The 25,000-nt window shown below is 29.6% G+C and overlaps 1 long non-coding RNA gene across 6 annotated transcripts in view; it reads right to left on the bottom strand.

The window, feature by feature from the left end:
* Positions 1–25,000, bottom strand: part of LOC133546154 (uncharacterized) — a 124,209-nt gene that overhangs the window by 28,120 nt on the left and 71,089 nt on the right. For 4 of the 6 annotated variants that reach the window (XR_009805010.1, XR_009805012.1, XR_009805013.1 and 1 more), the window contains one exon: positions 521–863. This is a non-coding gene — a long non-coding RNA (uncharacterized LOC133546154). The remainder of the gene's footprint in view (positions 1–520; positions 864–25,000) is intronic. The other 2 variants (XR_009805014.1, XR_009805015.1) reach the window with 1 other exon arrangement.

Here is a 25,000-nt window from a genome sequence, read left to right as displayed (position 1 = left end):
GTATGTATGTATGTATGCATTTATATATGTATATATATATATATATATATATATATATATATATATATATGTTTGTATGGATATGAATGTATGTATTTTTGTATGTATGCAAGTATGTATATATTTATGTATTTACGCTTGTATGTATGCATGTGTTGTGTGTGTGTGTGATTGTTTGTACATTGATGTTACATCCATGATGTCGTTCACAACAACACAACATGTGTTGTGTGTGTGTGTGTGTGTGTGTTTGTACATAGATGTTACATCCATGATGTCGTTCACAACAACACAACAGAGTGAAGAACACAAGCTCGCCTTTAGCGACATTAGCGATGACAACAACTGTCCTCCAGTATTTGTGGATTTTAAAGTGCAGGCGGGCGACTTCCTCCGCATGCTTTTCAAAATAAAGCAGTGACTAGAATGAGATGTATACATGTGGGTGCTGCATTATAGATGTGTGTGGGGGGGGTGACTTGTCATATTTGCTGTAATGAAATGTAACTAGCATCATTACTTTTGCATCACATCCAGGAACATCACCTCCTTCTCCACGCCGCCGCCCAATTAGAGGGCGGAACATCACACGGCGGCGAAGGGGGGCGGGAGGGGGGGGGGGGGGAAGCGCGGGGCCCCCGGGCGGCGGCTTCTGAGGCTCCCAGACACGACGCTCCCGGGCAGGCCTGACATATTGGATTTGGCGCTGATAAAAGACAAGAGGGAGGGAAGAAGAGAGAGAAAGAAGAGTGGCGTGGAGACGGATTGGGAGCGGCCCGACTATGAAGATATGCGGGGGGGGGCACATCCTGACAACATAGCGGGGGCCACCTGTCGCCATGGCAACACGCTCCACTCAGGACCTGGAAGTTGACAGAAGAAAACATGCTTAAATTAAATACATTTACATCCCAATATCCTCCATATATATATATATATATATATATATATATATATATGTATATATATATATATATATATATACATATATATATACACATTCTATATATATGTACATATATATATATATATATACACACACATTCTATATATATAAACATATATATATACATACATATATATATATATATATATATATATATATATTTATACATACATACATACATACATACATATATATATATATATATATATATACATACATCCATACATACATACATACATACATATATATATATATATATATATATATATATATATATATATATATATATACACATATATATATATATATATATATATATATATCCATCCATCCATTTTCTACCACTTATTCCCTTTTGAGGTCGCGGGGGGCGCTGGCGCCTATCTCAGCTGCAATCGGGCGGAAGGCGGGGTACACCCTGGACAAGTCGCCACCTCATATATGTTTATATATATATAGAATGTGTATATATATATATGTATATATATTGCTACTTTATAATACATTGAGTTTAATATATGTGTACATATAAAAATACATATATACATATATACATACATACATTTTTGTGCATGTATATATACATGTATATATATTAATATTTATACATCCATCCACTTTCTACCGCTATATTTATGTATGTATGTATACATATATATATATATACATACTGTATATATATAGCTACCTTTTATTACAATTAGTTTAATATGTGTAAATGTACATATTTACATATATACATACATTTTTATGCATGTATATATGTACATATCTGCGATGAGGTGGCGACTTGTCCAGGGTTTACGCCGCCTTCCGCCTGATTGTAGTTGAGCTAGAAAATGGATGGATGGATATATTTATGTATTACTCATATGTGTTTATATATATATTTATATATATATATATATATATGGCAAGAAGTTATGCAGTTGTTTACCTCGTATGACTTTTATTAAATATTCGTTATAAATTCTTAAAGTGCAATCAATGTCACAATCAATTATTCATCCTTCAATCATCAAAACTTAATAAGCCGAGTTTTACTTTGAAGTATTTTTCCTTTCATTTCCTCCAGTGGACACTTCATTAGGTACACCCACCTTGACCTTTGACACCTCCTTCAAATAAAACCCGACTTTCCCCCCTGAAATATTTACTCCCTCGTCACACATTCCTCCGACCTCCTCCCGCTCAAACCTTTCTAATAAAATAAAAGCTATTATGTAAGCCTTATTTTATTCATGCATTTATTTATTTTTGGCCCACGTCGGCCGAGAAAATGTGTTTGCAGCCTTTTCTGCTCCGTGTTCATGAATTATTGTCCACACTTGCTCAATAATGCAGCACAATAAAACACTAAGCTAACTCAGCTGGGCCTCATTGACCAGTGCTGCTCTTTACTTCACTTCAATTCCTCCTTCGCTCAGCAGCATCGCCACACGCTAACCACGCCGCTAATGACACGCTAACCACGTGCTAACAACACACTAATGACATGCTAACCACACGCTAATGACACGCTAACCACGTGCTAACAACACGCTAACCAAACACTAACGACATGTTAACTACGTGCTAACAATACGCTAACCAAACACTAACAACACACAAATCATACGCTAAGGACACACTGACCACAGGCTAATGACACGCTAACGAAACGCGAACACCGCACAAACCATGCACTAATGACACGCTAACCATGCACTAATGACACGCTAACCAAATACTAACAACACACAAATCATACGCTAAGGACACACTGACCACAGGCTAATGACACGCTAACGAAACGCTAACACCGCACAAACCATGCACTAATGACACGCTAACCATGCACTAATGACACGCTAACCAAACACTAACAACACACAAATCATACGCTAAGGACACACTGACCACAGGCTGACGACACGCTGACCACGTGCTAACAACACGCTAACCACGCGCTAATGACACGCTAACCACGTGCTAACAACACGCTAACCAAACACTAACAACACACAAATCATACGCTAAGGACACACTGACCACAGGCTAACAAAGCATTAACGACACAATAACGTCACGCTAACCATGCACTAACACATTAACCAAGCACTAACGACATGCTAACCACGCACTAATGACACACTAACCATGCGCTAACCACACGCTAACGACAAGTTAACCACTCACTAATGACACGCTAACCACACACTAACAACAAGTTAATGGCACGCCTACCACGCACTAATGACACACTAACCACTCGCTATCGACACGCTAACCACGCACTAACGACATACTAAGCACGCACCAATGACACACTAACAACACGCTAGCCACGCGCTAACAAAACGCTAAGTACGCACTAATGACACGCTAACCACGTGCTATCTACTTGCTAACGACACGCTAAGTACGCACTAATGACACGCTAACCACGCGCTAAAAACTTGCTAATGACTCGCTAACCACGCACTAACGACATGCTAATCACGCACTAATGACACGCTAACCACGCGCTAACAATATGCTAACCACGCACTAATGACACACTAACCACACACTAACGACAAGCACTAATGACATTTTAACCTCGTGCTAACCACAATTGCTAATCACACACTAACGACACGCCAATCACGCACTAATGACACGCTAACCAAGCACTAACAATACGCTAACCCCCTCGCTATTGACACGCTAACCATGCACTAATAACACACTAACCACACACTGATTACACACTAATGACACACTAACGACACGCTAACCATGCACTACCGACACGCTAACCACGAATTTACGACACACTAGGTACACACCAATGACACACTAACGGCACGCTAACCATGCACTAATGACACGCTAACCACGCGCTAACAATATGCTAACCACGCACTAATGACACACTAACCACACAATAACGACAAACACTAATGAGACGCTAACCATGGGCTAACTACACGCTTACCACGCACTATCAACACGCTAATCACGCACTAATGACACGCTAACCAAGCACTATCAAAATGCTAACCCCTCGCTATTGACACGCTAACCACGCACTAATAACACACTAACCACACACTAATGACACACTAACGGCACGCTACCCTTGCGCTAACGACACGCTAACCACGCACTACCGACACGCTAACCACGCAATAACGACACACTAAGTACGCACTACTGACACACTAACCACACACTAACGACAACCACTAATGACACGCTAACCACAACATGCTAATGTCAGAAAAAGTGTGTGTAAATTATCCAAAAAAAACTTTGTATTAAATTGTGTTCCGGACAAGAAGACAAAAGGCTGAAAACTTCCAAGAAGAATGCTTGTAAAACTTCCAATCGAACAGATGGCAGGACCTGCCCAACTCCCAGAAGAACTATTTTAAGTATTTTTACAAACTCTTTTTGATCCATTTTATGCGACTCTCTTTAAACAATTTTATGGAACCCTCTTTGAACTGTTCGACCCACTTCCCTGAGCAAAGAAGGAGGAGTGTGAGAGTGTGGTGCAGGACTGTACGAAGAGAGTACAGTGGCCATGTCTCTCCTCAGATCTGAGTCCAGATTTAATCCTGTCTCTGTTTGATTCTTTGCCTTTTGTCTTGTTTAATAGAAGTCATCAGTCTTTGAACCTGACAGGAACAAGATTGTGAGGCAAGTTTGGTCCACTTTGCTCCTAAACTTTGTCTCCTGCTCCTCTTTAACCTACTTAAGCAAATGAAGATCCTATAATTATCTCCAATTAAGAGCAAGAAGGACGTGCAGGGATGAAGGAAATCAACTTCATTATCTTCAGCCTTTTCATTCTCACCTTCTTTTACTTCTTCTTCTTCTTCTGGCTGCCCTGATTTGTGTTGACAATTTGGTTTTGAGGCTGGGACTCGGCCATCAAATGATAGATTGTAGTTAAAAAATAACTCTTTCCAATAGTAAGTCGTGATTATGAGACAAAACGTCCCAATTATGAGATATAAAGTCATATTTATTAGATAAAATGTCACAATTACGAGATAAAATGTCACAAATATGATTTATAATTTCCCAATTGTGATATGAAATGTTACAAGTTTGAGATTTATGTCATAATTATGAGATAAAAAGTCAAGATTAAGACTTAAAAGGTCACAGTTTTGAGATAAAAAGTCATAATCACGAGATAAAATGTCACAATTATGAGATAAAAAGTCACATTTACAAAATAAAATGTTACACTTATGAGATAAAATGAGAAAAAAAATGTCACGATCATGAAATAAAATGTCAATATTTTGAGATAAAATGTTACAATTGTGAGATGAAATGTGACAGTTTTGAGACAAAAAGTCATAATCACGAGATAAAAAGTCATAATTACGAAATAAAATGTTACACTTATAATATAAAATGTCACAATTATGAGATAAAAATCATAATCACGAGATAAAATGTCACGATTGTGAAATAAAAAGTCACAATTACCAAATTAAATGTTACACTTATAAAATGTCACAACTATTAGATAAAAAATCATAATCATGAGATAAAATGTTACAATTGTGAGATGAAATGTGACAATTTTGAGATAAAAAGTCATAACGAGACAAAATGTCACAATTATGAGATAAAAAGTCATAATTACGAAATAAAATGTTACACTTACAAGATAAAATGTCACAATTATGAGATAACAAATCATAATCACGAGATAAAATGTCACGATTGTGAGATAATAAGTCACAATTACCAAATAAAATGTTACACTTATAATATAAAATGTCACAATTATTAGATAAAATGTCACAATTATGAGATAAAAAATCATAATCATGAGATAAAAAGTCAACATTATGAGATAAAATGTTACAATTGTGAGATGAAATGTGACAATTTTGAGATAAAAAGTCATAATAACGAGATAAAATGTTACACTTATAATATAAAATGTCACAATTATGAGATAAAAAATCATAATCACGAGATAAAATGTCACGATTGTGAGATAAAAAGTCATAATTCCAAATGAAATGTTACACTTATGAGATTAAAATGTCACGAATATGAAATAAAATGTCAACATTATGAGATAAAATGTTACAATTGTGAGATGAAATGTGACAATTATGAGATAAAATGTCACCATTACGAGATAAAATGTCACAATTATGATTTATAATTTCCCAATTTTGATATGAAATGTTACAAGTTTGAGATTTATGTCATAATTATGAGATAAAGTCAAGATTACAAGTTAAAATGTCACAGTTTTGAGATAAAAAGTCATAATCACGAGATAAAATGTTACAATTATGAGATAAAATGTTACAATTATGAGATAAAAAGTCATATTTACGAAATAAAATATCAAGATTATGAGACAAAAAGTCAAAATCACGAGATAAAATGTCACAATTATTAGATAAAAAGTCATAATTACGAGATAAAATGTCATTATCACGAGTTAAAATTTTACAATTATAAGATAAAATGTCACAGTTAGGAGATAAAAAGTGAAATTAGGAGATAAAATGTCATCATTACTCTATAAAATGTCAAAATTATGAGATAAAATGTCACAATTTTAAGATAAAATGTTACAAGTTGGAGATTTATTGTCATAATTATTAGATAAAAAGTCACGATTACGAGTTAAAATGTGACGGTTTTGAGATAAAAAGTCATAATCACGAGATAAAATGTCACATTTATAAGATAAAATGTCACAATTAGGAAATAAAATGTTACACTTATGAGATAAAAATGTCACAAATATGAAATAAAATGTCAAAATTATGAGATAAAATGTTACAATTGTGAGATGAAATGTGAAAATTTTGACATAAAAAGTCATATTAACGAGATAAAATGTCACAATTATGATTTAGAATTTCCCAATTGTGATATGAAATGTTAGAAGTTTTAGATTTATGTCAGAATTATGAGATAAAAAGTCAAGATTACAAGTTAAAATGTGACAGTTTTGAGATAAAAAGTCATAATCACGAGATAAAATGTCACAATTATAAGATAAAATGTCACAATTACGAAATAAAATGTTACACTTATGAGATAAAATGTCTCAATTATGTGATAAAAAGTCATATTTACGAAATAAAATATCATGATTATGAGATAAAAAGTCAAAATCACAAGATAAAATGTCACAATTATGAGATAGTCACAATTACAAAATAAAATGTTACACTTAATGTCACAATTATGATTTATAATTTCCCAATTGTGATATGAAATGTTACAAGTTTGAGATTTATGTCATAATTATGAGATAAAAAGTCAACATTAAGACTTAAAAGGTCACAGTTTTGAGATAAAAAGTCATAATCACGAGATAAAAAGACACAATTATGAAATAAAAAGTCACAATTACGAAATAAAATATTACAATTATAAGATAAAATGTCACAATTATGAGAAAAACATGTCTTAATTACGAGATAAAATGTCAAGATTACAAGATAAAATGTCACAATTATGATTTATAATTTCCCAATTGTGATATGAAATGTTACAAGTTTGAGATTTATGTCATAATTATGAGATAAAAAGTCAAGATTAAGACTTAAAAGGTCACAGTTTTGAGATAAAAAGTCATAATCACGAGATAAAATGTTACACTTATGAGATAAAATGTCACAAGTATGAGATAAAAAGTCATATTTACAAAATAAAATGTCAAGATTATGAGATAAAATGTCAAAATTATGAGATAAAAAGTCATATTTACGAAATAAAATATCAAGATTATGAGATAAAAAGTCAAAATCACGAGATAAAATGTCACATTTATGAGATTAAAATGTCATTATCACGAGTTAAAATTTTATAATTATAAGATAAAATGTCACAGGAGATAAAAAGTGAAATTAGGAGATAAAATGTCATCATTACTCTATAAAATGTCAAAATTATGAGATAAAATGTCACAATTATGAGATAAAATGTTACAAGTTGGAGATTTATTGTCATAATTATTAGATAAAAAGTCACGATTACGAGTTAAAATGTGACAGTTTTGAGATAAAAAGTCATAATCACGAGATAAAATGTCACATTTATAAGATAAAATGTCACAATTAGGAAATAAAATGTTACACTTATAAGATAAAATGTCACAAGTATGAGATAAAAAGTCATATTTACAAAATAAAATGTCAAGATTATGAGATAAAAAGTTATAATCACAAGATAAAATGTCACAATTATGAGAAAAATATGTCATAATTACGAGATAAAATGTCACAATTATGATTTATAATTTCCCAATTGTGATATGAAATGTTACAAGTTTGAGATTTATGTCATAATTATTAGATAAAAAGTCAAGATTAGGACTTAAAATGTCACAGTTTTGAGATAAAAAGTCATAATTACAAGATAAAATGTCACATTTATGAGATAAAATGTCACAATTACCAAATAAAATGTTACACTTATGAGATAAAAATGTCACGAATATGAAATAAAATGTCAACATTTTGAGATAAAATGTTACAATTGTGAGATGAAATGTGACAATTTTGAGATAAAAAGTCATATTAACGAGATAAAATGTCACAAATATGATTTATAATTTCCCAATTGTGATATGAAATGTTACAAGTTTGAGATTTATGTCAGAATTATGAGATAAAATGTTACAAGTTGGAGATTTATTGTCATAATTATGAGATAAAAAGTCAAGATTACAAGTTAAAATGTCACAATTATGAGATAAAAAGTCATATTTACGAAATAAAATGTCAAGATTATGAGCTAAAAATTCATAATTACGAGATAAAATGTCACAATTATGAGATAAAAAGTCATAATTACGTAATAAAATGTTACACTTATGAGATAAAATGTCACAATTATGAGATAAAAAGTCATAATTATGAAATAAAATGTTACACTTATGAGATAAAATGTCACAATTATGAGTAAAACATGTCATGATTACAAGATAAAATGTCAAGATTATGAGATAAAATGTCACAATTATGAGATAAAAAATCATAATCACGAGATAAAATTTCACGATAATGAGATTAAAATGTCATTATCACGAGTTAAAATTTTACAGTTATAAGATAGAATGTCACAGTTAGGAGATAAAAAGTAAAATTAGGAGATAAAATTTTACATTACTCAATAAAATGTCAAAATTATGAGATAAAATGTCACAATTATAAGATAAAATGTCTCAAGTTGGAGATTTATTGTCTTAATTATTAGATAAAAAGTCACGATTACGAGTTAAAATGTGACAGTTTTGAGATTAACAAGTCATAATCGCGAGATAAAATGTCAAAATTATGAGATAAAATGTCAAAATTATGAGATAAAATGTTTCAATTGTGAGATGAAATGTAACATTTTTGAAATAAAAAGTCATATTTATGAAATAAAATGTCACACTCAGGAGACAAAGTGAAATTAGGAGATAAAATGTCCTAATTATGCGATAAAATGTTACAATTGTGAAATAAAATGTCATCATTACGAGAAAAAATGTCAAATTTAGGAGATAAAATGTCACAATTGTGAGATGAAATGTCAGAATTTTGAGATAAATGTCATAATTATGAGATTAAAATGTTACAATTTTGAGAATAATGTCATAATTTTGAGATAGTCATAATCACGATATAAAATGTCACAATTATGAGAAAAAAATTCACAATTACGAAAAAAAATGTTACACTTATGAGATAAAATGTCACAATTATGAGAAAAAAATTCATAATTACGAGATAAAATGTCAAGATTATGAGATAAAATGTCATAATCATGAGATAAAAAGGCATAATTATGAGATAAAAAGTCATAATCACGAGATAAAATGTCAAAATTATGAGATAAAATGTTTCAATTGTGAGATGAAATGTGACAATTTTGAGATAAAAAGTCATATTTTAGAGATAAAATGTCACAATTAAGAGACACAAAGTGAAATTAGAAGATAAAATGTCCTAATTACGCGATAAAATGTTACAATTATAAAATAAAATGTTATAAATTGAAAAAAAATGTCAAATTTCGGAGATAAAATGTCAGAATTTTGAGATGAATGTCATAATTACGAAGTTAAAATGTCATTATCACAAGTTAAAAGTTTACAGTTATAAGATAAAATATCACAGTTAGGAGATAAAAAGTGAAATTAGGAGATAAAATGTTACATTACTCAATAAAATGTCAAAATTATGAGATAAAATGTTACAAGTTGGAGATTTATTGTCATAATTATTAGATAAAAAGTCACGATTACGAGTTAAAATGTGACAGTTTTGAGAAAATGTCACAATTATGAGATGCAAAGTGAAATTTGGAGAAACGATGTCACAATTATGAGATAAAATGTTACAACTATGTCATAACTACGAGAAAAACTTCTTATAATTACGAGATTATACGTCAAAATTATGAGATAAATGTCACAATTACGAGATAAAATGTTACAATTTTGAGATTGACATAATTTTAAGATAAAAAGTCTTGATCACGAGATAAAATGTCAGAATTATGATAAAAAAATTTCACAATTACGAAATTAAATGTTACAATTATTTAGATAAAATGTCACAATTATGATAAAAAAAATTAATAATTACAAGATAAAATGTCAAAATTATGACATAAAATGTCAAAATTATGAGATAAAATGTTTCAACTGTGAGATGAAATGTGAATTTTGAGCTAAAAAGTCATATTTTAGAGATAAAATGTCACAATTAGGAGACAAAGTGAAATTAGAAGATAAAATGTCCTAATTACGCGATAAAATGTTACAATTATAAAATAAAATGTTATAAATTGAAAAAAAATGTCAAATTTAGGAGATAAAATGTCAGAATTTTGAGATAAATGTCATAATTACGAAGTTAAAATGTCATTATCACAAGTTAAAATTTTACAATTAGAAGATAAAATGTCACAGTTAGGAGATAAAAAGTGAAATTAGGAGATACAATGTTACATTACTCAATAAAATGTCAAAATTATGAGATAAAATGTTACAAGTTGGAGATTTATTGTCATAATTATTAGATAAAAAGTCACGATTACGAGTTAAAATGTGACAGTTTTGAGAAAATGTCACAATTATGAGATGCAAAGTGAAATTTGGAGAAACGATGTCACAATTATGAGATAAAATGTTACAACTATGTCATAACTACGAGAAAAACTTCTTATAATTACGAGATTATACGTCAAAATTATGAGATAAATGTCACAATTACGAGATAAAATGTTACAATTTTGAGATTGACATAATTTTAAGATAAAAAGTCTTGATCACGAGATAAAATGTCAGAATTATGATAAAAAAATTTCACAATTACGAAATTAAATGTTACACTTATTTAGATAAAATGTCACAATTATGATAAAAAAAATTAATAATTACAAGATAAAATGTCAAAATTATGACATAAAATGTCAAAATTATGAGATAAAATGTTTCAACTGTGAGATGAAATGTGAATTTTGAGCTAAAAAGTCATATTTTAGAGATAAAATGTCACAATTAGGAGACACAAAGTGAAATTAGAAGATAAAATGTCCTAATTACGCGATAAAATGTTACATTTATAAAATAAAATGTTATAAATTGAAAAAAAATGTCAAATTTAGGAGATAAAATGTCAGAATTTTGAGATAAATGTCATAATTACGAAGTTAAAATGTCATTATCACAAGTTAAAATTTTACAATTAGAAGATAAAATGTCACAGTTAGGAGATAAAAAGTGAAATTAGGAGATACAATGTTACATTACTCAATAAAATGTCAAAATTATGAGATAAAATGTTACAAGTTGGAGATTTATTGTCATAATTATTAGATAAAAAGTCACGATTACGAGTTAAAATGTGACAGTTTTGAGAAAATGTCACAATTATGAGATGCAAAGTGAAATTTGGAGAAACAATGTCACAATTATGAGATACAATGTTACAACTATGTCATAACTACGAGAAAAACTTCTTATAATTACGAGGTTATACGTCAAAAATGTCACAATTACGAGATAAAATGTTACAATTCATGTTACAATTGAGCTAAATTGAATTCTGTCTGTTTAATTCCTTGCTGCTTGTCTTGTTTAATAAATGTCCGCAGTGTTTGAAGCTGACACAAAAGTCACACGTCTAATGTTTCAGAATAATTGTATCTAAGTTATCACCAAACTTTGTTTTACATTGAGTTCAGCTCGTCGTGCGAGAGGACAAAAGCTACCTTTGATCCTACCAAGCAGAAAACTTGTAAAACTCCACCGTGTAGGGTGGGAAGCGACATGTACGATTGTTTTTACGAGCTATTATTGGAAAAGAAAATGGTAGCACAGATATTTTTTTACGGTAAAATTCTGCCGAGAAAACTGCTATTTTGTCAATGTAAAATGTACGATTGTTTTTGCGGGCTATTATTGGAAAAGAAAATGGTAGCACAGATATTTTTTTACGGTAAAATTCTGCCGAGTAAACTGCTATTTTGTTAATGTAAAATGTACGATTGTTTTTACGGGCTATTATTGGAAAAGAAAATGGTAGCACAGATATTTTTTTACGGTAAAATTCTGCCGAGAAAACTGCTATTTTGTTAATGTAAAATGTACGATTGTTTTTACGAGCTATTATTGGAAAAGAAAATGGTAGCACAGATATTTTTTTACGGTAAAATTCTGCCGACAAAACTGCTATTTTGTTAATGTAAAATTTACGATTGTTTTTACGAGCTATTATGGAAAAGGAAATATTTTATCACAGTTTTTTTTAACTGTACAATTCTGGCGACTAAACTGCCTTTTTTGCTGTAAAATGTACAATTTTTTTTTACGAGCTATTATTGGAAATGGAAATATTTATCACAGATTGTTTTTTTTTTTAACTGTAAAATTCTGGCGACTAAACTGACTTTTTTACTGTAAAATTTACGATTGTTTTTATGGGCTTTTATTGGAAATGGAAATATTTTATCACAGTTTTTTTTATGGTAAAACTCTGGCGACAAAACTGCTCTTTTGTTAATGTTAAATTTACGATTGTTTTTACGAAATATTAATGGAAATGGAAATACGTTACCACAGTTTCTCTTTTACAGTAAAATTCTGGCGAAAAAAATGCTTTTTTGTCAATGTAAAATTTACGATTGTTTTTACGAGCTATTATTGGAAAAGGAAATATTTATCACAGATTTTTTTTTAAACTGTAAAATTCTGGCGACGAAACTGCCTTTTTTACTATAAAATTTATGATTGTTTTTACGGGCTATTATGGAAAAGGAAATGTTTATCACAGATTTTTTTTTAACTGTAAAATTCTGGCCACTAAACTGACTTTTTTACTGTAAAATTTACGATTGTTTTTATGAGCTTTTATTGGAAATGGAAATATTTTATCACAGATTTTTTTATGGTAAAATTCTGGCGACAAAACTGCTTTTTTGTTAATGTTAAATTTACGATAGTTTTTACGAAATATTAATGGAAATGGAAATAGGTTACCACAATTTCTCTTTTACAGTAAAATTCTGGCGAAAAAAATGCTTTTTTGTCAATGTAAAATTTACGATTGTTTTTACGAGCTATTATTGGAAAAGGAAATATTTATCACAGTTTTTTTTTTTAACTGTAAAATTCTGGCGACTAAACTGACTTTTTTACTGTAAAATTTACGATTGTTTTTATGGGCTTTTATTGGAAATGGAAATATTTTATCACAGATTTTTTTATGGTAAAATTCTGGCGACAAAACTGCTCTTTTGTTAATGTTAAATTTACGATTGTTTTTACGAAATATTAATGGAAATGGAAATTCGTTACCACAGTTTCTCTTTTACAGTAAAATTCTGGCGAAAAAAATGCTTTTTTGTCAATGTAAAATTTACGATTGTTTTTACGAGCTATTATTGGAAAAGGAAATATTTATCACAGATTTTTTTTTAAACTGTAAAATTCTGGCGACGAAACTGCCTTTTTTACTGTAAAATTTACGATTGTTTTTACGGGCTATTATGGAAAAGGAAATGTTTATCACAGATTTTTTTTTAACTGTAAAATTCTGGCGACTAAACTGCCTTTTTTACTGTAAAATTTACGATTGTTTTTACAAGCTTTTATTGGAAATGGAAATATTTTATCACAGATTTTTTTTAACGGTAAAAGTCTGGCAAAAAAACTGCTTTTTTGTCAATGTAAAATTTACGATTGTTTTTACGAGCTATTATGGAAAAGGAAATATTTATCACAGATTTTTTTTTTAACTGTAAAATTCTGGCGACTAAACTGCCTTTTTTACTGTAAAATTTATGATTGTTTTTACAAGCTTTTATTGGAAATGGAAATATTTTATCACAGATTTTTTTTAACGGTAAAATTCTGGCGACAAAACTGCTTTGTTGTTGATGTAAAATGTACGATTGTTTTTACGAGCTATTGTTTTGTTGATGTAAAATATATGATTGTTTTTACGAGCTATTATGGAAAAGGAAATATTTATCACAGATTTTTTTTTAAACTGTAAAATTCTGGCGACGAAACTGCATTTTTTACTGTAAAATTTACGATTGTTTTTACGGGCTATTATGAAAAAGGAAATGTTTATCACAGATTTTTTTTTAACTGTAAAATTCTGGCGACTAAACTGCCTTTTTTACTGTAAAATGTACGATTGTTTTTACAAGCTTTTATTGGAAATGGAAATATTTTATCACGATTTTTTTTTACGGTAAAATTCTGGCGACCAAACTGCTTTGTTGTTGATGTAAAATGTACGATTGTTTTTACGAGCTATTGTTTTGTTGATGTAAAATGTACGATTGTTTTTACGCGCTATTATGGAAAAGGAAATGCTTATCACAGATTTTTTTTTAACTGTAAAATTCTGGCGACTAAACTGCCTTTTTTACTCTAAAATTTACGATTGTTTTTACGAGCTATTATGGAAAAGGAAATGTTTATCACAGATTTTTTTTAAAACTAAAATTCTGGCGACTAAACTGCCTTTTTTGCTGTAAAATTTACAATTTTTTTTAAGAGCTATTATTGGAAATGGAAATATTTATCACAGATTTTTTTTTTTAACTGTAAAATTCTGGCGACTAAACTGACTTTTTTACTGTAAAATTTACGATTGTTTTTCTGAGCTTTTATTGGAAATGGAAATATTTTATCACAGATTTTTTTATGGTAAAATTCTGGCGACAAAACTGCTTTTTTGTTAATGTTAAATTTACGATTGTTTTTACGAAATATTAATGGAAATGGAAATATGTTGCCACAGTTGTTTTTACGGTAAAATTCTGCCGACTAAACTGACTTTTTTTTTACTGTAAAATGTACGATTGTCTTAAGGAAGACAATCGTACGATGTAATGTACGATTTACGAGCTATTATGGAAAAGGAAATGCTTATCACAGATTTTTTTTTTAACTGTAAAATTCTGGCGACTAAACTGCCTTTTTTACTGTAAAATGTACGATTGTTTTTACGAGCTATTATGGAAAAGGAAATGTTTATCACATATTTTTTTTTAACTGTAAAATTCTGGCGACTAAACTGCCTTTTTTACTGTAAAATTTACGATTGTTTTTACAGGCTTTTATTGGAAATGGAAATATTTTATCACTTTCTTTCCTCCATTGTAATCCACAGGGAGATTTTGTCTTTACCCGAGATCTACAAAGCGTAGAGGCGGCAGGACCTGACCTCCCTCCAGGCACCTTTTCTTTGAACTGTTTTATAACCAAAGTCAATGGCTGTTTATGACCCCCTTCCCTTGGAAACAGCTGTTGCCATGCAACCAGGGAAAGTCCAAATAAAAGAGGAGGCGCACAATCTTTCTTCAGAGCGTGAGACGACACGTTTCTCCTCAATTGAGCTAAATTGAATGCTGTCTGTTTTAATTCCTTGCTTCTTGTCTTGTTTAATAAACGTCAGCAGCCTTTGAAGCTGACACGTGCGATGAGTCAAAGAGGCGGAGACAAGGCGGCCATGTAGTTTCTTTTATTGTAAAGCTGGAAGGAAGGAGAACTTACAAGAATGTTCTTTGAGTCGCTCAGCAGAAGCGAAGCACGTCAAGTAAAAAACATGCGGACGGCAAAAAGAGAAAAAGGGAAAAAAAAGGTCGGCCGACATTCCCGGGCCGACGTGAAGGTAGAAAGGAAAAACGCCGACAGGTGTGAGGATCTACGAACATGTGACGAGCTACACGTCCTGACACGCTGATATAGATATAGATATAGTTATAGATATAGATATTTGTCATCTGCTGGAAAAAAAAGACTACAACTGCGTGTACATAAAACTGTACAAAAACCAGGCATCACTAGCGTAGTTTCTAGCGTCGAACCGAACCACGTGAAGTACGAACTCTTTAAGACAAACACCCCGGCAAACTACGCGTGCTAACCTCCGAGCTAAGTCCTCATCGGGGAAAAAAAACAAAAACGAACATCCGGAATTTTCCACTTCCAAAACGAAACCTGGGACGGGGGGGGGCGGGGCCACGTCGCTTAATAATGGCCGGAATAACAATGTACAAGGATAGAAATTGCCGATGTATTTGCTGATTGTGTGGTTTTTACGTAGACTCCGACAATGTTAGTTTACAGTATATTACTGTAAAGTTACCGTAAATTTAAAAACAAAAAAACTGGCAACACAGTTTTTGATGGGGAAAAAAAATTAACCGGCAGCTCAGTTGACAGCCATTTTTGTCTGTGAACCAAACAAACGCGCCACGTTAAAATTTACAGTTCTTGTTTTTCTTTTTACGGGATATTACTGTAAAAAGAAAATGGTAGCACAGATTTTTTTACGGTAAAATTCTGCCGAGAAAACTGCTATTTTGTTCATGTAAAATGTACGATTGTTTTTACGAGCTATTATTGGAAAAGAAAATGGTAGCACAGATATTTTTTTACGGTAAAATTCTGCCGAGAAAACTGCTATTTTGTTAATGTAAAATGTACGATTGTTTTTACGAGCTATTATTGGAAAAGAAAATGGTAGCACAGATATTTTTTTACGGTAAAATTCTGCCGAGAAAACTGCTATTTTGTTAATGTAAAATGTACGATTGTTTTTACGAGCTATTATTGGAAAAGAAAATGGTAGCACAGATATTTTTTTACGGTAAAATTCTGCCGAGAAAACTGCTATTTTGTTAATGTAAAATGTACGATTGTTTTTGCGAGCTATTATTGGAAAAGAAAATGGTAGCACAGATATTTTTTTACGTTAAAACTCTGCCGAGAAAACTGCTATTTTGTTAATGTAAAATGTACGATTATTTTTACGAGCTATTATTGGAAAAGAAAATGGTAGCACAGATATTTTTTTACGGTAAAATTCTGCCGAGAAAACTGCTATTTTGTTAATGTAAAATGTACGATTGTTTTTACGGGCTATTATTGGAAAAGAAAAAGGTAGCACAGATATTTTTTTATGGTAAAATTCTGCCGACAAAACTGCTATTTTGTTAATGTAAAATTTACAATTTTTTTTACGAGCTATTATTGGAAATGGAAATATTTATCACAGATTTTTTTTTTTAACTGTAAAATTCTGGCGACTAAACTGACTTTTTTACTGTAAAATGTACGATTGTTTTTATGAGCTTTTATTGGAAATGGAAATATTTTATCACAGATTTTTTTATGGTAAAATTCTGGCGACAAAACTGCTTTGTTGTTAATGTTAAATTTACGATTGTTTTTACAAAATATTAATGGAAATGGAAATACTTTACCACAGTTTCTCTTTTACAGTAAAATTCTGGCAAAAAAAATGCTTTTTTGTCAATGTAAAATTTACGATTGTTTTTACGAGCTATTATTGGAAAAGGAAATATTTATCACAGATTTTTTTTTAAACTGTAAAATTCTGGCGACGAAACTGCCTTTTTTACTGTAAAATTACGATTGTTTTTACGAGCTATTATGGAAAAGGAAATGTTTATCACAGATTTTTTTTTAACTGTAAAATTCTGGCAACTAAACTGCCTTTTTTACTGTAAAATTTACGATTGTTTTTACAAGCTTTTATTGGAAATGGAAATATTTTATCACAAATTTTTTTTTACGGTAAAATTCTGGCGACAAAACTGCTATTTTGTTGATGTAAAATGTACGATTGTTTTTACGAGCTATTGTTTTGTTGATGTAAAATGTACGATTGTTTTTACGAGCTATTATGGAAAAGGAAATGTTTATCACAGATTTTTTTTTAACTGTAAAATTCTGGCGACTAAACTGCCCTTTTTACTGTAAAATTTACGATTGTTTTTTATGAGCTTTTATAGGAAATGGAAATATTTTCTCACAGATTTTTTTACGGTAAAATTCTGGCGACAAAACTGCTTTGTTGTTAATGTAAAATTTACGATTGTTTTTACGAGCTATTGTTTTGTTGATGTAAAATGTACGATTGTTTTTACGAGCTATTATGGAAAAGGAAATGTTTATCACATATTTTTTTTTTAACTGTAAAATTCCGGCGACTAAACTGCCTTTTTTACTGTAAAATTTACGATTGTTTTTACGAGCTTTTATTGGAAAAGGAAATATTAATCACAGATTTTTTTTTAACTGTAAAATTCCGGCGACTAAACTGCCTTTTTTACTGTAACATTTATGATTGTTTATACGAAGTATTACTGGAAATGGAAATACGTTACCACAGTTTTTTGTTGTTTTTTTACGTAAAATTCAGGCGACTAAACTGCTTTTATGTTCATTTTAAATTTACGATTGTTTTTACGAAGTATTACTGATAATGGAAATACGTTGCCACAGTTGTTGTTTTTACGGTAAAATTCTGGCAACTAATCTTACTTTTTTTCACTCTAAAATGTACGATTGTTTTTACGAAGTATTACTGATAATGGAAATACGTTGCCACAGTTGTTGTTTTTACGGTAAAATTCTGGCAACTAATCTTACTTTTTTTCACTCTAAAATGTACGATTGTTTTTACGAAGTATTACTGGAAATGGAAATACGTTACCACAATTTTTTGTTTTTTTTTAACGTAAAATTCAGGCAAATAAACTGCTTTTTTGTTAATTTAAAATTTACGATTGTTTTTATAAAGTATTACTGAAAATGGAAATACGTTGCCACAGTTGTTGTTTTTACTGTAAAATTCTGGCAACTAATCTTACTTATTTTCACTCTAAAATGTACGATTGTTTTTACGAAGTGTTACTGGAAATGGAAATACGTTACCACAGTTTTTTGTTTTTTTTTTACGTAAAATTCAGGCAAATAAACTGCTTTTTTGTTAATTTAAAAATTACGATTGTTTTTATAAAGTATTACTGAAAATGGAAATACGTTGCCACAGTTGTTGTTTTTACGGTAAAATTCTGGCAACTAATCTTACTTATTTTCACTCTAAAATGTATGATTGTTTTTAAGAAGTATTACCGGAAATAGAAATACGTTACCACAGTTTTTTGTTTTTTTTTACGTAAAATTCAGGCAAATTAACTGCTTTTTTGTTCATTTTAAATTTACGATTCTTTTTATGAAGTACTACTGAAAATGGAAATATGTTGCCACAGTTGTTGTTTTTACGGTAAAATTCTGCCGACTAAACTGACTTTTTTATTACTGTAAAATTTATGATTGTTTTTCCGAAGTATTACTGGAAATGGAAATACGTTACCACAGTTTTGTTTTATTTACCAAAAATTCTGGCGACTAAACTGCTTTTTTGTTAATGTAACATTTACGATTGTTTTTACGAAATATTAATGGAAATGGAAATACGTTACCGCAGTTTCGCTTTTACAGTAAAATTCTGGCGAAAAAGCTGCTTTTTTTGTCAATGTAAAATTTACGATTGTTTTTACGAGCTATTATTGGAAAAGGAAATATTTATCACAGATTTTTTTTTTTAACTGTAAAATTCTGGCGACTAAACTACCTTTTTTGCTGTAAAATTTACGATTGTTTTTACGAGCTATTATTGGAAATGGAAATGTTTTATCACAGATTTTTTTTATGGTAAAATTCTGGCGACAAAACTGCTTTTTGTTAATGTTAAATTTACGATTGTTTTACAAAGTATTACTGAAAATGGAAATATGTTACCAGTTGTTTTTTTTAACCGTAAAATTCAGGCAACTAAACTGACTTTTTTTTACTGTAAAATGTACGATTGTTTTTACGAAATATTAATGGAAATGGAAATACCTTACCACAATTTCTCTTTTACAGTAAAATTCGGGCGAAAAAACTGCTATTTTGTTAATGTAAAATGTACGATTGTTTTTACGAGCTATTATTGGAAATGGAAATATTTATCACAGATTTTTTTTTTTACTGTAAAATTCTGGCGACTAAACCGACTTTTTTACTGTAAAATTTACGATTGTTTTTACGAGCTTTTATTGGAAATGGAAATATTTTATCACAGATTTTTTTTACGGTAAAATTCTGGCGCCAAGATTGCTTTTTTGTTAATGTTAAATTTACGATTGTTTTTACGAAATATTAATGGAAATGGAAATACGTTACCACAGTTTCTCTTTTACAGTAAAATTCTGGCAAAAAACTGCTTTTTTGTTAATGTAAAATGTACGATTGTTTTTACGAGCAATTATTGGAAAAGGAAATAATCACAGATTTTTTTTTGAACTGTAAAATTCTGGCGACTAAACTGACTTTTTTACTGTAAAATGTACGATTGTTTTTAAGAGCTTTTATTGGAAATGGAAATATTTTATCACAGATTTTTTTTAAAGGTAAAATTCTGGCGACAAAACTGCTTTGTTGTTAATGTAAAATGTACAATTGTTTTTACGAGCTATTGTTTTGTTGATGTAAAATGTACGATTGTTTTTACGAGCTTTTATTGGAAATGGAAATATTTTATGACAGATTTTTTTATGGTAAAATTCTGGCGACAAAACTGCTTTTTTGTTAATGTAAAATTTACGATTGTTTTTACGAGCTATTGTTTTGTTGATGTAAAATGTACGATTGTTTTTACGAGCTTTTATTGGAAATGGAAATATTTTATCACAGATTTTTTTTAACGGTAAAATTCTGGCGACAAAACTGCTTTGTTGTTAATGTAAAATTTAAGATTTTTTTTACGAGCTATTATTGGAAAAGGAAATGTTTATCACAGATTTTTTTTTAACTGTAAAATTCTGGCGACTAAACTGACTTTTTTTACTGTAAAATTTACGATTGTTTTTAGGAGCTATTATGGAAAAGGAAATATTTTATCACAGATTTTTTTTACGGTAAAATTCTGGCGACAAAACTGCTTTTTTGTTAATGTTAAATTTACGATTGTTTTTACGAAATATTAATGGAAATGGAAATATTTTATCACAGCTTTTTTTTTAACTGTAAAATTCTGGCGACTAAACTGACTTTTTTTACTGTAAAATGTATTATTTTTTTTACGAAGTTTTACCGGAAATGGAAATACGTTACTACAGTTTTGTTTTTTTTTACGTAAAATTCAGGCGACTAAACTGCTTTTTTGTTAATTTTAAATTTACGATTGTTTTACGAAGTATTACTGATAATGGAAATATGTTGCCACAGTTGTTGTTTTTTACGTAAAAATTCTGGCAACTAAACTTACTTTTTTTCACTCTAAAATGTATGATTGTTTTTACGAAGTATTACTGGAAATGAAAATATGTTATCAGTTGTTTTTTTTAACCGTAAAATTCAGGCAACTAAACTGACTTTTTTTTACTGTAACATTTACGATTGTTTTTACGAAATATTAATGGAAATGGAAATACGTTACCACAGTTTCTCTTTTACAGTAAAATTCTGGCGAAAAAACTGCTTTTTTGTTAATGTAAAATTTACGATTGTTTTTACGAGCTGTAATTGGAAAAGGAAATATTTTATCACAGATTTTTTTTTTTTAACTGTAAAATTCTGGCGACTAAACTGCCTTTTTTACTGTAAAATTTACGATTGTTTTTACGAGCTATTATTGGAAATGGAAATGTTTTATCACAGATTTTTTTATGGTAAAATTCTGGCGACAAGACTGCTTTTTTGTTAATGTTAAATTTACGATTGTTTTTACGAAATATTAATGGAAATGGAAATACGTTACCACAGTTTCTCTTTTACAGTAAAATTCTGGCAAAAAAATGCTTTTTTGTTAATGTAAAATGTACGATTGTTTTTACGAGCAATTATTGGAAAAGGAAATATTTTATCACAGATTTTTTTTAACGGTAAAATTCTGGCGACAAAACTGCTTTGTTGTTAATGTAAAATTTAAGATTTTTTTTACGAGCTATTATTGGAAAAGGAAATGTTTATCACAGATTTTTTTTAACTGTAAAATTCTGGCGACTAAACTGCCTTTTTTACTGTAAAATTTACGATTGTTTTTACAAGCTATTATTGGAAATGGAAATATTTTATCACAGATTTTTTTTTACGGTAAAATTCTGGCGACAAGACTTCTTTTTTGTTAATGTTAAATTTACGATTGTTTTTACGAAATATTAATGGAAATGGAAATACGTTACCACAGTTTCTCTTTTACAGAAAAATTCTGGCGAAAAAAATGCTTTTTTGTCAATGTAAAATTTACGATTGTTTTTAGGAGCTATTATGGAAAAGGAAATATTTATCACAGATTTTTTTTTTTAACTGTTAAATTATGGTGACTAAACTGCCTTTTTTACTGTAAAATTTACGATTGTTTTTACGAGCTATTATGGAAAAGGAAATATTTTATCACAGATTTTTTTTACGGTAAAATTCTGGCGACAAGACTGCTTTTTTGTTAATGTTAAATTTACGATTGTTTTTACGAAATATTAATGGAAATGGAAATACGTTACCACAGTTTCTCTTGTACGGTAAAATTCTGGCGAAAAAACTGCTTTTTTGTCAATGTAAAATTTACGATTGTTTTTACGAGCTATTATTGGAAATGGAAATATTTTATCACAGATTTTTTTTTAACTGTAAAATTCTGGCGACTAAACTGACTTTTTTTACTGTAAAATGTATTATTGTTTTTACGAAGTTTTACCGGAAATGGAAATACGTTACTACAGTTTTGTTTTTTTTTACGTAAAATTCAGGCGACTAAACTGCTTTTTTGTTAATTTTAAATTTACGATTGTTTTACGAAGTATTACTGATAATGGAAATATGTTGCCACAGTTGTTGTTTTTTACGTTAAAATTCTGGCAACTAAACTTACTTTTTTTCACTCTAAAATGTACGATTGTTTTTACGAAGTATTACTGGAAATTAAAATATGTTATCAGTTGTTTTTTTTAACCGTAAAATTCAGGCAACTAAACTGACTTTTTTTTACTGTAACATTTACGATTGTTTTTACGAAATATTAATGGAAATGGAAATACGTTACCACAGTTTCTCTTTTACAGTAAAATTCTGGCGAAAAAACTGCTTTTTTTGTTAATGTAAAATTTACGATTGTTTTTACGAGCTGTAATTGGAAAAGGAAATATTTTATCACAGATTTTTTTTTTTAACTGTAAAATTCTGGCGACTAAACTGCCTTTTTTACTGTAAAATTTACGATTGTTTTTACGAGCTATTATTGGAAATGGAAATGTTTTATCACAGATTTTTTTTATGGTAAAATTCTGGCGACAAAACTGCTTTTTTGTTAATGTTAAATTTACGATTGTTTTACGAAGTATTACTGAAAATGGAAATATGTTACCAGTTGTTTTTTTTAACAGCAAAATTCTGGCAACTAAAATGACTTTTTTTACTGTAAAATGTACGATTGTTTTTACGAACTATTATTGGAAATGGAAATGTTTTATCACAGATTTTTTTTACGGTAAAATTCTGGCGACAAAACTGCTTTTTGTTAATGTTAAGTTTACGATTGTTTTACAAAGTATTACTGAAAATGGAAATATGTTACCAGTTGTTTTTTTTAACAGCAAAATTCTGGCAACTAAAATGACTTTTTTTACTGTAAAATGTACGATTGTTTTTACGAACTATTATTGGAAATGGAAATGTTTTATCACAGATTTTTTTTACAGTAAAATTCTGGCGACAAAACTGCTTTTTTGTTAATGTTAAATTTACGATTGTTTTACGAAGTATTACTGAAAATGGAAATATGTTACCAGTTGTTTTTTTTAACGGCAAAATTCTGGCAACTGAAATGACTTTTTTTTTACTGAAAAATGTACGATTGTTTTTACGAAGTATTACTGGAAATGGAAATATGTTACCACAGTTGTTTTTTATTATAGTAAAATTCTGGCAACTAAACTTACTTTTTTTTACTCTAAAATGTATGATTATTTTTACGAAGTATTACTGGGAATGGAAATATGTTACCAAAGTTTTTTTTTTTTAAGTGAAATTCTGGCGACAAAACTGCTTTTTTTTAATGTTAAATTTATGATTGATTTAACGAAATATTACTGGAACTGGAAATATGTTACCACAGGTTTTTTTTTTACATTAAAATTCCGGCTACTAAAATGCCTTATTTTTACTGTAAGATGTACGATTGTTTTTACGAAGTATTATTGAAAAAGGAAATATGTTACCAAAGTTGTTTTTTTACGGTAAAATTTAGGCAACTAAACTGACTTTTTTTACTGTAAAATGTACGATTGTTTTTATAAAGTATTGCTGGAAATGGAAATAGATTACCACATTTTTTTTTCACAGTAAATTTCCGGCGAAAAGACTGCTTTTTTGTTAATGTAAAATTCACGATTGTTTTTATGAGCTATTATTGAAAATGGAAATATTTTATCACAGATTTATGGTCAAATTCTGGCGACTAAACTGCCTTTTTTTTACTGTAAAATTTATGATTCTTTATACAAAGTATTAATGGAAATGGTAATACATTACCCTGTTTTTTTTTTTTTATGATGGCGACAAAAATGCCCTTTTTTTAACTGTAAGATGTACGATTTTTTTAACGAATCTTTATTGGAAATGGAAATACGTTAGCACAGTTTTTTTTTTTTAAGGTAAAATTCTGGCGACAAAACTGCTTTTTTGTAAATGTTAAATTTACGATTGTTTTTACGCAGTATTAC

The sequence above is a fragment of the Nerophis ophidion genome, linkage group LG29 (genome assembly GCF_033978795.1).
Source record: "Nerophis ophidion isolate RoL-2023_Sa linkage group LG29, RoL_Noph_v1.0, whole genome shotgun sequence".
NCBI lineage: Eukaryota > Metazoa > Chordata > Actinopteri > Syngnathiformes > Syngnathidae > Nerophis > Nerophis ophidion.
Note: the sequence above shows the minus strand (reverse complement) of the source record. Positions and strands in the feature narration are given on the sequence as shown.